Here is a 14996-nt window from a genome sequence, read left to right on the forward strand (position 1 = left end):
TTTTACTTTGTAGCACTATAATAAATTTTTACTTCCACTAATAATAGAATTATACATATTTTTCATGTTTAAAAAAATACATGGGCATGTTCTGGCTACATATGTTACTTTCAGAACAAGAGTCCCAAAAATTTATACCATTTAACCTATATTAAGATAGTCATTATTAGTTTAAAAGTGTATCCTGTAATTTATGCTGTGGTCATTTCCATGATAGGAAATCTTACAGAATAATATTCAATCATGTCAATAAATTGCTTTATAAAAAATAGTTTGTCAATGAATACTAGTTCAATAAAATTAAGTGATGAATTACTAAATCTCTACTACATTTTTCTACCTGCCTATTCTTTTTCTCTTTTTTCTCTTAACTTTCTTTCTTTACTCTTTTAGTTGTTTTTTTGACACAATATCCCATGCATTAAGAAAAATCAAGTCTCAAAGGCCAAAATAAATGTAGCAATCTTAGTGTTGGTATCAGGAAAATGGCTGGTACCATTGAAGCATAGTTGTCTCTGGAACATGAGTTTAAGTCTTTTAATTGCCTAATTTTCTGTGATTACATTAGGAAATACTTAATACTTCCTATTCTTCTATGGTCCTCCTGGGAACAAGTTGAGTGTGTTATAATAAACTTATGGGCAAATGAAATATATTACTTGGAAGTTGCATTCCTTTGTCACTCCTAAGCCCCACAGTAAGATCGGAGTGCTCTCAGAGGCTTTTTCTTTTTTCAATTGCCCCAAAATAATGACTTAGTACAGGAGGAAACTGAACATAGAATGCAAAAGCATGAGTGAAAATACCTTTGAATTAAAATGATGGTTTGCAAGATGCCCAGGAGTCAATTTGGACTCACTTCTTTTAAAACAAACAAAAAGGCATGTTCTATATAGCTTTGAGATTTTATTTTAATCTCAGAGAGTAAATTAATATATCAAATAAGCTAACATGATGAAATAAAAAAAAATTGTCTCCTTGTCATTCTACCTTCTCCTTATCCCTAGTTTTTAAACAGCGATTTCAAATTTCATCTTGGTGTTTTCAGCCACTTCATAACTGATGGGATAGAAAATGGAGTTTGCAAGCTAATGGCCCATAGGTATGTCTTGTGAATTCTACTTAGTATTTAAAAAATCATGGAAGTTTACCACTAATGTGGATTTTCCAAAATCTTTCATTAACAAAATTGACTGGAATAGAATGCTGGTACCCCCTCTCCTTTTAATAAAGAATAACGTACTTTAGTTTGCTATGGTCACCCACGCCCTCTCTCCATCCCACAAATTCTCTAACCTCTGACCATTTGACTTGCTTGCATGACCATTACCTGATAATCTTATGGAGGCATTTCAAAATGAGAGTCCTTATATAAACCAAGGTTAGGCAATTAGTCACTAAAAGTCTATTTCAAAAGAAAAGCACAAAAAGTTTCCTTTATCCATGGTACAGCTATTTTTAAAAATGTGGATTGTGATGTTATGTTGCCATAAAGAACTTATCTAAAAGTAGCTGCTAGTCCTTGACACTATGTTTTATATTCACAAAAGAATATGACAATAGTTAATCTGAAAGGAACTTTGAGTATACATTGCCTTGTGAAACAGTGGTTGAAAAAACTTTCCAGGCTTAACATTTGACAAGAAGTTGTTAGTATTATATGTATTATGCCAATAATCAGGTAATTTGTAGATATATAAGATATGTACTAAAGTCTAAAATTCAGGACATCAAATGTCAAAAGATATAGAAAGCTTTTGGTAATTCTCCACAGATGGTTTTAATAGATTCGAAGTTTTTTAAACATTAGGAAAATTAGTACTTATAGAATCTTCAGAGGCCACACATTGTGTGTGAATGATCAAGTCATGCCCCAGATTCTCATGTTTTCAACATATTATTTAATAATGTTTTCAGTGGAAATAAGATTTATCTCCTTTTTAAATTCTAAAATTGTTTGCCAGAAGTATATTTAAAAACAAAATAAATCTTCCAGTGTTTCTGTTTCCATATGTCCTATAAAATCTTGAATTTTAATGTTCAATCTCCAATTAAATAAACTTAATTTTAAAAGCTTTTACAAAATTTTGGCATCACCAAAATAATCTAAATAACCAGTTAGTTTGATTTCATTATCTAACTAATTGTGAATTTAGATGGATCTGTAAATTTACAGTAATATCATAGAACATTCCAAGAGATGAATTTATTTATACTTCAAACTGAATGTAGGTATATGTCATAGTGTACCTGGTTATTAATCCAAATTATTTTGTCCTCCAGTCAGAGATCATTTTAATTTGGTGAATTAACAGAAAAGTTACTTGTGTCAATATTATCCTAAGATAACCATCTTATTTATTTATATTTTAAGTGAGATAAAAATGTTAGGACTATTGCTATATCTATTTCTGGAGACAAATGACCACTGGCACTGTAAATATACCTGCTATGACTGATTGTGTAATCAGTAGACCTTAAAAATACAGACTATGAAGATACACATATTATTTATAAAATAGTTTGGGCAACACACAGTAAATATTACTACAGTTGACCCTTGAACAACAACAGATTTAAACTCCACAGGTCTACTTATATTCAGATTTTTTCCAATAAATACAGTTGGCTCTTCTTATCAGCTGGTTCTGCATCAGCACATTCAACCAAACACCAATGGAAAATACAATAGTCTCAGGATGTAAAACCTGTGGGTACCAAAGGCCACCTTTTGTATCTGCAGAGCAACTGTGGGACTTGAGCATGGGTGGATTTTGTTACCCTTGGGCAGTCCTTAAACAATTCCCTGTAGACACCAAGGGACAACTCCATTTACATTTGTTGTCTAACATACAGGTCACAAAATAAAATTATTTTTCCCATTTGAGCTCAGCATATAAATGTATCTTACAGTTTCATACTAGTTTTATCATATTGATAATGATTATTAATAAGGTGAAAGTATAATCCCAGTGTCATCTTTTAAAATTTCTGTTGTTTTACACTGGTTTCTGTCTGTCTCAGCATCAATTTAGTATTCATCTAACTAACAGGTTTAGGGGGAAGATTAGGAGAAATAATACATGTTTAAATATCGAATACAGTGACTGACATAGTTAAACTTCAAAAAAAATTAACTGCCTTCCACTTTGTTTTCTTTTCCTGTATTATGCAAATAATTTTTTTCCTTTTTTACTGTGTCTATACAAATGTTATTATCCATCTTTTTTTAGAACTAATCAACTTCTCTTCTTTGAATAAATAATACATTTTCATGATTAAACCTTTCATAAAACAAATAAAACGTTTCAGATTTGTGTCATGTAATTTCCCTGTTTCTTAAGGCTGAAAGCATCATGATTAAAAGTAAGTGTTTTAATGTTAGCCTGCTTGGGTTTAAGTGCCGACTCTAACACACACCAGCCATGGCTTTGATCATCATACCCTTTCGAAGTCTAAATTCCCCTCTATGTAAAATGAAGATAATAATAGCAACCAATTAATGGGGAGCTTGTCAAGAATAAATGTGATAATCCATATTACAATTCCTCAGCACAGTTCTTGCAAAAATGCACCCAATTAGTAGAATAAAGATCAATTCCTATTTATTATTATACTATGTCAGTCCTTGTGCTGTTATATTACCAAAGAAAAATTTCTACCCTCAATAAATTTATCATTTTGTAAGGGATATGCATTATAAAACAAGCAAAAATAATACATTTTTATGTTTATCATGATGGGAGTAAGCACAGGACCAAGAGAAGAAAGACATATTCTAGTCTTGATGGTCAAGAAAGAGACAACATGTCTTAGCAAATATATAAATTATGAAAAGTAGTTAATCTGGTCAAATGTAAAACAATGAATTTTCCCAGGGCCCCTCTTTTCATCACATCTGAGCTATCCCTCCATCAAAATATCATTTACATGGACACTTGTGCCCCACATTATGATATATGGATACATGGTAGCACTTGATCCAACCTGGGGTGAATTTCTTCCCCCAAAATCTGGCACATCTTAAGAAAGCAGTGCAAGGACGAATTTTTTCAGTGGTTGGAACTGGATGAGAACATAATATAACATAGCCATATTTTTGTCAGGTTAAGAAAGCCAGTCTGTGCTGCTGACAGGAGTGGCAGTCAAAAAGTGAAACTAAATTCTGGTTGTGTCTGACCTCTAGGTTCCAATATTCCTAAGGTTTAGCTGCTTTTGTGCCTTCTTGGTGTCTTGGCTTTATAATTATATCTTGAATTTCATTTTCAAATAGCATCACTTTTTTTCCTTAGCTTAAAATGAAAAAAAAGTTGTTTTGTTGACAACCAACATTCAGAGAAGTTTGTCAAAATAGTCCAAGCTGAAAAGAGTATCTTCCAAGATCTAAAGGCGAGTATGGGATTGGTGGGTTCAGAGAGTCAAATTAAGGCAGCCCCTAACCCTAATTTACCATTTGAGGCCTGATTCTAACAGTTGCTTAATACTTACTTCTTTCTGTAAAGAAGCTATATGTCTTCACTTTTAGCTAAACGTTTTGACTCCTTGGTTCCTCTCTGCCAAATTTTTTCTCACTTATTTATAAATCTCTAGGAAAATGATTTCCCACTTTGGTCAAACTCTATTGATTAAGTCTAATCTCACTCCTGTGTCTCCTGCATTGTCCTATTTACTATTCCAGGATAGCTGCACTAACTTAATGTGAAATACCTTCTGGTAGCTGTCACTGTGACACAAAGGACTTCATTCATATTCATTTGTGCCTGATCTGCAAGTCTGCTTAATTTTCCTTCAGCCTTCCATATTGTGAGATTGTACTTTCAGTATGCCACACTCTTTCTCACCACACTCACACACACACATACACACTTGATTTTTGATGGCTGATTTCTCCTGTTATAGTTCAATTCTGGGAAAACGTGCTTTCATTGATTCTGGGACACATGGAAACTGGCAAGGTAATAAATCGACATTTTTAGAAAAATTACGATGAATATAAAATGCAAATCTAACATAATAGCACTCCCCACCTCAAAGTCCTTCAGTAGATTTTTGTTATTCTGAAGATAGAAACCAAAATCCTTTATTTGCCCTATAAGCCCCTGCATGATGATATGCACCCTGCCCTGCTTCCAGCTTCATCTCCTCTCATCCCTGCCCTTTATTTTTGCATGCTCTGCATGTTGGCCTTTATGCAGTATCTGAGGTTTTTCATGTTTATTCTTGATTTAGGATATCATTCACAAGTGCTGTTTTCCTTGCCTAAAATAGTCTTCTCTAGACCCTCTTTACTTACTAAACTTATCAGTTAACTCTCAATTCAAATTTCATTTTCACATATTATCCTTCAATGACTCATAAGTCTTATTTGTCCTATTTTATAATTTCAGATACTCTGCATTTTTCCTTCAAAGCACAAGTTGGTAATTAAATAATTCTCTCTGTGTATGTATGTATGGATGTATTTCTGTCTAGACTGTAAGTTCTATAGTTCTATGAGGGTATAGCTCATATCATATTTTGCCCTTCATTGTATTCCCAGAATCTAGAACAATACATGGCACAAAGAAAAGCATTAAAGCATAATTGTTAAGATTGTGAGCTTAAAATCAAGATATCTAGCATTCAAATATAAGCTCTGACACAGCTTTGGGTGACTTTAGGCAAGTTGCTTAATATTTCTGTGCTTCAGTTTTGTTATCTACAAATTTGAGATTGATAGTAGTACATACCTGATGTTATTATGAAGTCAAGTGCATGAAAATTGATACGAGTGACCCTGCTAGCCCACCCTGGGTTTATCAGAAGTAATGCTGCATATGGATAAGGCAAATACATGTCTTTAGAAGAGGAGCACCTTCATTTCTCTCAACTCAGCTCAGCCTTATATACAACCACTTTTTGCTCTTATTGCCCTGAGATAATCTTCTGAGGAACAACCTGAAGTGAAGAGGGAGAAAATTAGCTGCTGGCAACAATTCAACATGAAAGTTTGAGCCTAGAATGAGAATAAAGAATAGCTACTTGGGTCTCTTTCCATGTAAATCCATGACTGTGATATATCTGGATCTTTTCTACAATGTCTTAGTGGAAAAGAAAAAAATCAATAGATTAAGAGCATAGGGTTTACAGTTAGATCTGCCATGATATATTCTTTACAAGTGTTTGGTTCTCCTTGCTGTGGAACACCCCAATCCTATGCCAGTGAACTCAGATATGGCCTTGAGATTTCCTCTGGTCAATGAAAGAGGAAAGAAAATAATGTGTGTCACTTCTGGGCAAAAGTTTGTGAGTGAACGTTGTATTCGCCATATTCTTTTCTTTCCTCCTCCATTGTGTCCTAAACACTCCAGACTGTGATCACTCCAGAAGGAAGAAGACAAGTTACCACTGTTAATATGTCTTTGAAATTTTACAATGTTCATGTTGTTCTTTCTGAAGTCTATCCTAGCATATGCAAACTGCTTCACTGCTAGCTCTGTAATCGTGGGCAGGTTTCTTAAATTATGTGGCTTATAATTTCTACATCCTGATATAGGAATAATAAAGTCTATGATGAATATCATTAGTGGAACTCAGAATCTCTTCCTACCTACTTTTCTTGTTCCTTCCTGTACAGATAAGGCTAAAAAGCTAAAAGCAATATATTCTATATTTCCTTAAAGCTAAAGTTCTAGATAAAAGAAATGGTTGCTATCAATTAAGCATACTTCTCTCAGGTTTGGAAAGTAGTAATATTGCATAGGTCATATTCCAGCTGGTTTCTGCTGGCAAGTAAGGATGTGGATATGTCCATGTAAAGTCTCCAGCTTTGAGATTGTTGAGGAGGATGTGGTAGAATCGTGACTGCTTTGATGGTCAGGTTCCCTCATACGCTTAAAGAGTCATGTCTGGAGGCCATCCTGGAGTCCACACCTCCAACGCTTACAATGTTTTTAAGAACCTAAGGTTTTTTTTGTATTTATTTTGTATTTTTTGTGTTCATTATTTCAAATACCTAGACTGGTTTCTGTTTTTTTTTGTACAAAATCCAGGTTGATTACAGTTTTGGATACTGTGAGCATTAAACAGAGAAACATGTGAAAAGTTTCTGTTCTTATGACCAGAACAAAATTAGTTCAATAAAAAATAGATGCTATTATTTTTTTATTGGTGATCCTCTACTTACATGCTTCAACACAGAAAATGATAGTGTCACTGAGATATTTTTGTGGTTCATTCATTCATTTGACAAAATTCTACTATGTGTTTGACAGTATTCTGGGTGCTAAGGATGAAAAAGCTAATAAGTAAAGGCCAGATGACTGACCAACTTCTTTTTAAAAATTTTTTTTATGTGTTTCAAAATATTTCATTTTCCACGTGTGGAAAAATGATGCTATTTATTAATTTATTATAATATATATTCATATTCTCAGGACTAGAGACTTAATATAAATGATACAATAATTAATAGGTAATAAAACAGGAGATTTTCTTTTTTTATTTCAAATTATTAGGGGGGTGCAAATATTTTTGGTTACATGGATCAATTTTATAATGCTTAAGTCATGAGTATAAGTGTGCCTGTCACCCAGATAGTGTTCATTGTACCCACTAGGTAGGTTTTCACCCATCCCCTCCTCCCCACCCCACTGCTTGATTTCCACTGAGTTTTACTTCCCTCTGTGCACATGTATGCTCATCAGTTAGTTCCAATTTAATAGTGAGTATATGTGGTGTTTGCTTTTTGCGTTCTTTAGATACTTCACTTAGAATAATGGTCTCCAGTTCCATTCAAATTGTTGCAAAAGATCTTAATTCTTCCTTCTTCATGGATGAGTAGTATTCCATGTTATTCATATACCATATTTTGTTAATCCACTCATGAATTGATGGCTACTTGGGTTCATTCCACCTCTTTACAATTGTGAATTGTGCTGCAATACACATTTGAGTGCAGGTCTCTTTTTGATAAAATGACTTCTTTTCCATTGGGTAAATACTTAGTAGAGAGATTGTTGGATCAAATGATAGGTCCACTTTTAGTCCTTTGACATATCTCCACATAGGTTGTACTAACTTGCAGTCTGTCGCACCAACAGTGTAGAAGCATTCTTTTTTCTCTGAATCCATGCCAGCATCTATTATTTTTGGGCTTTTCAATAAAAGCCATTCTAATAAGGGCAAGATATTATCTCATTGTGGTTTTAAATTACATTTCTCTGATGATTAGTGACATTGAGCCTTTTTTCATATGTTTATTGGCCATTTGTCTATCTACATTTGAAAAGCTTCTGTTCATGTTTTTTGCCCATTTTTTAATGGGTTTGTTTTTATCTTGCTGATTTGCTTGAGTTCTCTGTTTATTCTGGGTATTATCCCTTTATCAGATACATAGCTTGTGAATATTTTCTCCCATTCTGTAGGTTGTCTATTTGCTCTGTTAATTATTTCCTTGCATTTGCAGAAGCTTTTTAATTTAATCAAGTCTCGTTTATTTATTTTTGTTGTTGCCATGATTGCCATTGAGTCTTCTTCATAAATTATTTGCCTAGGCCAATATCTAGAAGAGTTTTTCCAACATTTTCTTCTAGTGTTCTGATGATTCCACTTACAGTTAAGTTTTGTATCCATCTTGCATTTATTTTTATGAGTGGTGAGAGATATGGATCCTGTTTCATTCTTCTGCATGTGGCTATCCAATTTTCCCAGCACTATTTATTGAATAAGGATTCTTTTCCCCAGTGTATATTGTTGTCTGCTTTGTCAAAGATCAGTTGGCTGTATGTGGATGGCTTTAATCTGAGTTTTCTGTTTTGTTCCATTGGTTTATGTCTCTATATTTGTGCCAATACCATGCTATTCTGGTTACTATAGCCCTGTAGTATAGTTTGAAGTCTGGTAATTTGATGTCTCCAGATTTGTTCCTTTTCCTTAAGATTGCTTTGGCTATTCAGGCTCTCTTATGACCAACGTTGTTTGGTACTTTATGGGGAAAAATGACTTCTAAAGATAAACTTATAGTCAAACTTGATAATTTTATTTATCCTGTATACTCTGTTGATTATCCAGCATCTCACTTAGGATCTTCATAACTTCAATTCAGCTGCTGTGCTAAAATATCCTCTCTGAAAACACCTATGATCACTGCCAAATGCAGTAAATGTGCTTTATATGAGGCTAGCTTCAGTTTCTCTAGCAAACTTTATCACGTGGGTATTCCAAATTGCAACAAATGTGAGGGATAGAAAAAGGAAAATCTTCAAAACAAACGGTTTCCCACTAAACTACTAAATCATTTAAATAACCAACTTGGCACTTTTAAATTTACTCGTGATAGTACTTCCCAATTAGAAAATGTGTTTACATGTTGGTGAGAGACATACTTTGGATTTAATTGGAATTGATGATAGCACAGTAGTTGGTAAATTTAATGAAGCCAACTGGTCATTTAGGTGATTCTGTCATTAGTTATGTAGGCTGATAAAATCCTTATTAAAAGGGTATATTGCATCATTAATTATGAAATAGAGCTGCTCATTCCATGTGAGTGGATGTGAAACATATTGAAGAAACCCGTGGATCCATTACACCAAATGTTGACTTTGAGTACATTGATAGAAGCAGAGATTCAAAAGTGCTATCAATAAGTAAAATATATTAAAATAATAGTAGTTATTTAATTATGGTCAGAATGATTGCTTGACTGCTTTAGTGAATGAAAAACACATTGGAAGATTGAAATGGTAGAAATTCCTATATAATTGATAACTGGAGGATGATTTATATAATTAGTCATGATTTCTCCAGGAAACCATATTTCTAACATTCTATTATCTTATTATCTAACATTCTCTTATCAGGAATGTAAATTTCCTTATAATTAATTAAAGTGGATAAATCCATTGGCAGGTAGGTACTTAGAGGTACATAACAAATAACTAAATGTGTATTATGTTGTAAATTTCAGGACATATTTTTATGTGCATCATTATAAAATTTCTGAAATGTTGCTGATAAGGAAGACCTCTTCCAAATAATTTCAATGATTTGCTGAACTCAAAAATAAAACAGTACTAACTTAAGTTATAACAACATGAACTAATGCTGTCCGATTTTATGTCCAGAGCTTTAATTTTTGTAACAGTGCCAATATGTAATGTCTTAAATAAATGTTAGCTATAATAGTAGTAGTAATAAAAGTTTCAGTAGCAATATTAGTATTAATGGCAGTAGTACTAGATAGTAAATAGTAATGGTAGTGTTTCAATGGCGCCACTTTCTCTATTATGGATTCTAATGTTATATCTGTAATACAACTTCAATTTAAAAGATATTTTATTACATTAAATTTTTCAGTCAACAGAAATACATGTCTATTAATGTCCTTCCAAATATATCCTTCTTAATACTTATTTTAGCCACTAATTTCTAATGGATCTGTTGGTCCAGCATTATAAAAATTTCTCTATTTCACAAGAAAATGGATTAGTTACATATACATGGCAGTGCTAAATCAAAGATGCCATAATACACATATTATTTTAAAATAACCAAATCTGACATATAATGATCTGATTAGTGTGCACTAATGCTTCTTTGAGGTGAAATTAAAAATGAAAACTAGCAATCATTTTGAATATGTATCACCAAAGAGAAAAATGCATAAGTTTGCTAAATAAGTCAAGTCTTTATTAATATTATGAATAATTAGCAATATAAAATAGTATAAAAGCAATAGCACTATGGGAAGCTTGATTTGCATACTAGCAAATTACTATTGCAGATTTTATTGAACTGCACAGTAGTTTTTTTAGATATTTCTCAAATGAGGAAAACCTCAGGAATCAAATGAAGATACATTTTATTACTTTGACGAAAGGAAATTAAAATCTTCTCAGAAGGTAGCTCTTCTTTGCTTTACATGCCTCATTCTTGTCCTTACAGATTTGCTCTTTCTGCTTCTCCTTGGAGATGAAGTGTCAACCAACACATTTTAAGTTTACTTTTCATGAGTTTAAGTATTCCAGGCAAATAAACTGGATCTCTCAATTCCAATTTTAAATTCCTAAGAGAACATTAATATTCTAGATGGATTCCAGTGTCTATTCCTGATCCAACAAGTTGTAGTTGAGTAAGGACTATATATCATAAACATGTGCAACTCATATCTGTTATGTGTGATGGAGGCATTGTCATAGAAAGAGGTACATATTCCAGGAGGTTACAAACATCAGATGATTTTTAAACAAATAACTCTACTTTTCTAGATCTCAATTTCTTCTTCCGTAAAATGATTATTACAATATATTGTCCAAAAGGATATTTCCAGAGAGATCATTATGGGTAAAATATAGTGTCTGGTATATGGTAGGTACTCAAAAAATGGCAGCTGTTGTGAATGTAAACATTGTTATTATTAAAAGACCATATGGTGCTCATCTTTGTATTCCCCCTAAGGGTTTATCATGATGTCTTTTATATAGGTAGGTCTTAATAACTATTCACTAAACTTTTTAAATTACATGGTCTAGCAAAAATGAAAAATCATATATTTATATATGTATATATAAATCAGCATATGATTCTGACTTCAAAATACTCATCACAACGTTTTAGTTCTGTTGGTACATAAAGGATATTTGTGAATCAAGTAATTTAATAGTTTAATTTTGAAAGGCTCAAGATTCTGACAAAGGGCACCTGTCCTATGGTTTTCATTCTGAATACACATTCTTCCCCAGCAGAATGCAGCAAACAGCATACACATCATGGATAATTGCTTTATTCTCAAATACTTTAGTAGAAATAAAATGAATTTTGAAAATCTAGATATATGCATACTTGGTGGCAACAAATATGACTATAATCATAAAGATATCAAATGTCTCATTTGTTCTTCTGCTGTTTTAAAGATTACCATCAAATGGCCTCATAGAGCACTCTTCAAACTTTGTCATGTGTCCTAAATGTGGCAGCTATTTAAATAAAGAGTCAGCATTCTTCATGAGGTTTTGAAATGTTTGTTCTTTGTATCTACTTTTTCTTTAAAAGATAGCTAGGGGAACAGACAAAATTAGAGAACTGTGACTTTTTTTAATATAATATATAGTAATATAAAGTAACATAGTAATATAAAGTAATATATATTTATATATTAGTATGCATTTATATTTTAATACATTTATGAATGAATTATACATATTCATTCAATTATTATTTATTGAGTACCTGCCCCTTATATATTAGTGTTTTGGTCATAGAGATTCAGTATTGAACAAACAGATAAAAATCATTACCTTCCTGGAATTGTATTCTTAATGAGAAACCAAAAAATAAACATAAGTAAGTAAGTAAAGTATGTAGTATTTTAGCTAGTGCAAAGCATTAAGGAGAAAATATGAAGTAAGAATGGAAGGACATATAAAGGGGAAAGATTTTAGAGGGTGGCAAGGAAGGCTCCTACACTGAGAAGTAGTGAACTTTATTATCTATCTTTCTATATAGAGAGTCCTTTCTTTTTCTTAAAGTATGGATTTTCCCTAATTTTGAAGTAATTTAGGTAGACTCTCTAAAAATTATTTAAACACCATGGACATGTGTAACATGAAAGTATCCTTTAATTCAGATTATATATTTATACATGTTTACCACTTCCCTCCACATAGAATCATCTTATATATACTGCTCACTAACTTGCTTTTTCCCCACATCAGTATTGTTTATATGGATATGCACCAATTTATTTAACTGATGAGGTGATTTTAATGGTAACTAGAGTGGGGTGAGCAGAATTTGAAGATTTGAAGCCAATTTGGTAGCACTAAATAAGAAACAACAGCCCACATATCTCTAAAAATCATTTTGAGTTCTTGACAGACTTAAACTTTAGTGTAAACCTTTTCATTTATGAAACATGATTTTAGCTTGTCTGCCTTCACAAAGTTCCTAAGTAATATAGCTTATTTTGGATAATGGGTTATGGGAAGTTTGTTCGTACTGCTGAAGCCTGACATTTTGAATCATATATTTTCATTTCTCAGAAATGAAATAGGTTTGAAATCTTTCTGTGGTATATAGTATAATCTCTTGTTTTTAAACAAATGATCTCATCCTTATATTTAATGTTAGCCTCGGTTTTAAAAAGCATAGCCATTTTGATGAATGTTATATCTACAAATCTAAATAGAACTTAATATTTTCAGTAACAAATGATCACAATCATCTACATGAATAAACATTGTGATCAACTCCAATTATTTGTTTGATGAAATCAAATAATTGTGTCTTCTATAGAGTCAGTAATGTCAACAAATGGTCACCTGTTTCAATATCTCTAAGATTATGTTCTTTGGCAGCAGTTCGGGCATATTAACATTTTCCCATTAGGAGTGAGGTAATCAAGGCACACTATTTCACACTAGCTAACAAATTGTTCTTTAAAACCAAGATAAGTACTATAGGACTATAATAATTACTTCTTCCTTTGTTCTTTCCTGCTGTTAAAATTATTCTGTTCCTTTTTTCCAAGTAATTGGTTTGGTGATTCTAGTTGACATCTTCTTATAATTGGGGTCTTCGTGTACATGAATCACATCCTTAGTAGAGCCCTGTCCTACAAGTAAGTACCTACCTAAGAATAGCTGAAGATGGGCTTAGTGAAAGTTGCGAATCCATTTAGGGCTATTTAAAAAATTGCAGCAGGTTTTGAAAGTCTTCTATCAATGTAAAGATGCTCTTACTTACAATAAAATAATCCATTAGGAAGTATTAAGGCTTTGAAAACTTTTCTTTGATGAGACATTAGAAAGCAGCTAAAGAAAAGAATCGAAGCTCTTTTTATTCTCTTGTTTATATCTTGTCATATTGAGCCAAGATGTATTTTGATTCAAACATTATGACTATAAACATTTTATTTAAGATTATAGGAATGTTTATTAACTTTTTTCTAAAATGAAGTTTAATTGTTCAAAATATATATAAATAAGAATAGGAGAAGGCAACTGAAACTAGAATTATAAGGCTGTTAAATTACTCACTTTTCTTCCACTTTGGCATTATTATCTCATCTGCAAATGATAGAATATTTTGACGGTGGTAGACCATTATTTAAATAATATAAAAGGAAGCATCTTCAGAAATAAGTTGTCTGAAATAGATAAGTGTTGTGTGTGGAAAAATTGCTCATTATTTTATTTACAGTGTCTGTTCCTTGCCTTCAAAAATTTGTGCTTAAAAATAATTTGTGATTTCAAGTAATAGCAAATTTCAGTATAATAGCAGTTATAATAAAAAGCTTTTTAAAAGCTATTAAGAAACAACTAAAGCATTTTATTTAATTTTAAGTAATTATTATAATCAGTACTTAGTGATATCTCTGCAATTTCCATATCCACAAAAACAAGGGTGACATTCTGGTTGGAGGTTGAGAGCCAAGAGATTTATCTATAATCTACTATTGCTCAGATAAACAACTGTTATCACTTAGCTAATATATTTACTGGGGTTATTTTTGAGAGTGTTGGATAAAGGCCCTCAGCCCTTCAACTTCTTCCCCTATTACTTTTTAGAGCCCCAATGCTACCAATTACTGGGCACCCTAGTGCTGCCAATTACTGACAAGCACTTTGCTAGTTACTGAGTGGAAATAAAATTAAAAAGATAGATAACTGCCTGTTAAACTACATAAACATGTATGTGGAGGGTTGAGGTAAAAGCAGGTTTATATGAAAATAGTTTTAAATGTGATAGTTGCCAAGATGATGAGAGCTAAATTCAACTTGAAGATTCAGAGAAGGCCTTCTGAATAAGAAGGTGCTTTTATTAAATATCAAATAATTAGTCAGACAAAGAATCTTTAAAGGATATCCCAAGTAGAGGAAGCAGCACAGGCAAACGTACGAGTATAAAATAATATAGTCATTGATAAGAATCAAAGTAATTCTATAAGCTTTATGTTACCAGATTGCAAAAGAGAGAGGAAGAATTTCTTGAACTGTTGATGTAAGTAAGAACCG

The sequence above is a fragment of the Microcebus murinus genome, chromosome 11, assembly GCF_040939455.1.
Source record: "Microcebus murinus isolate Inina chromosome 11, M.murinus_Inina_mat1.0, whole genome shotgun sequence".
Taxonomy (NCBI): Eukaryota; Metazoa; Chordata; class Mammalia; order Primates; family Cheirogaleidae; genus Microcebus; species Microcebus murinus.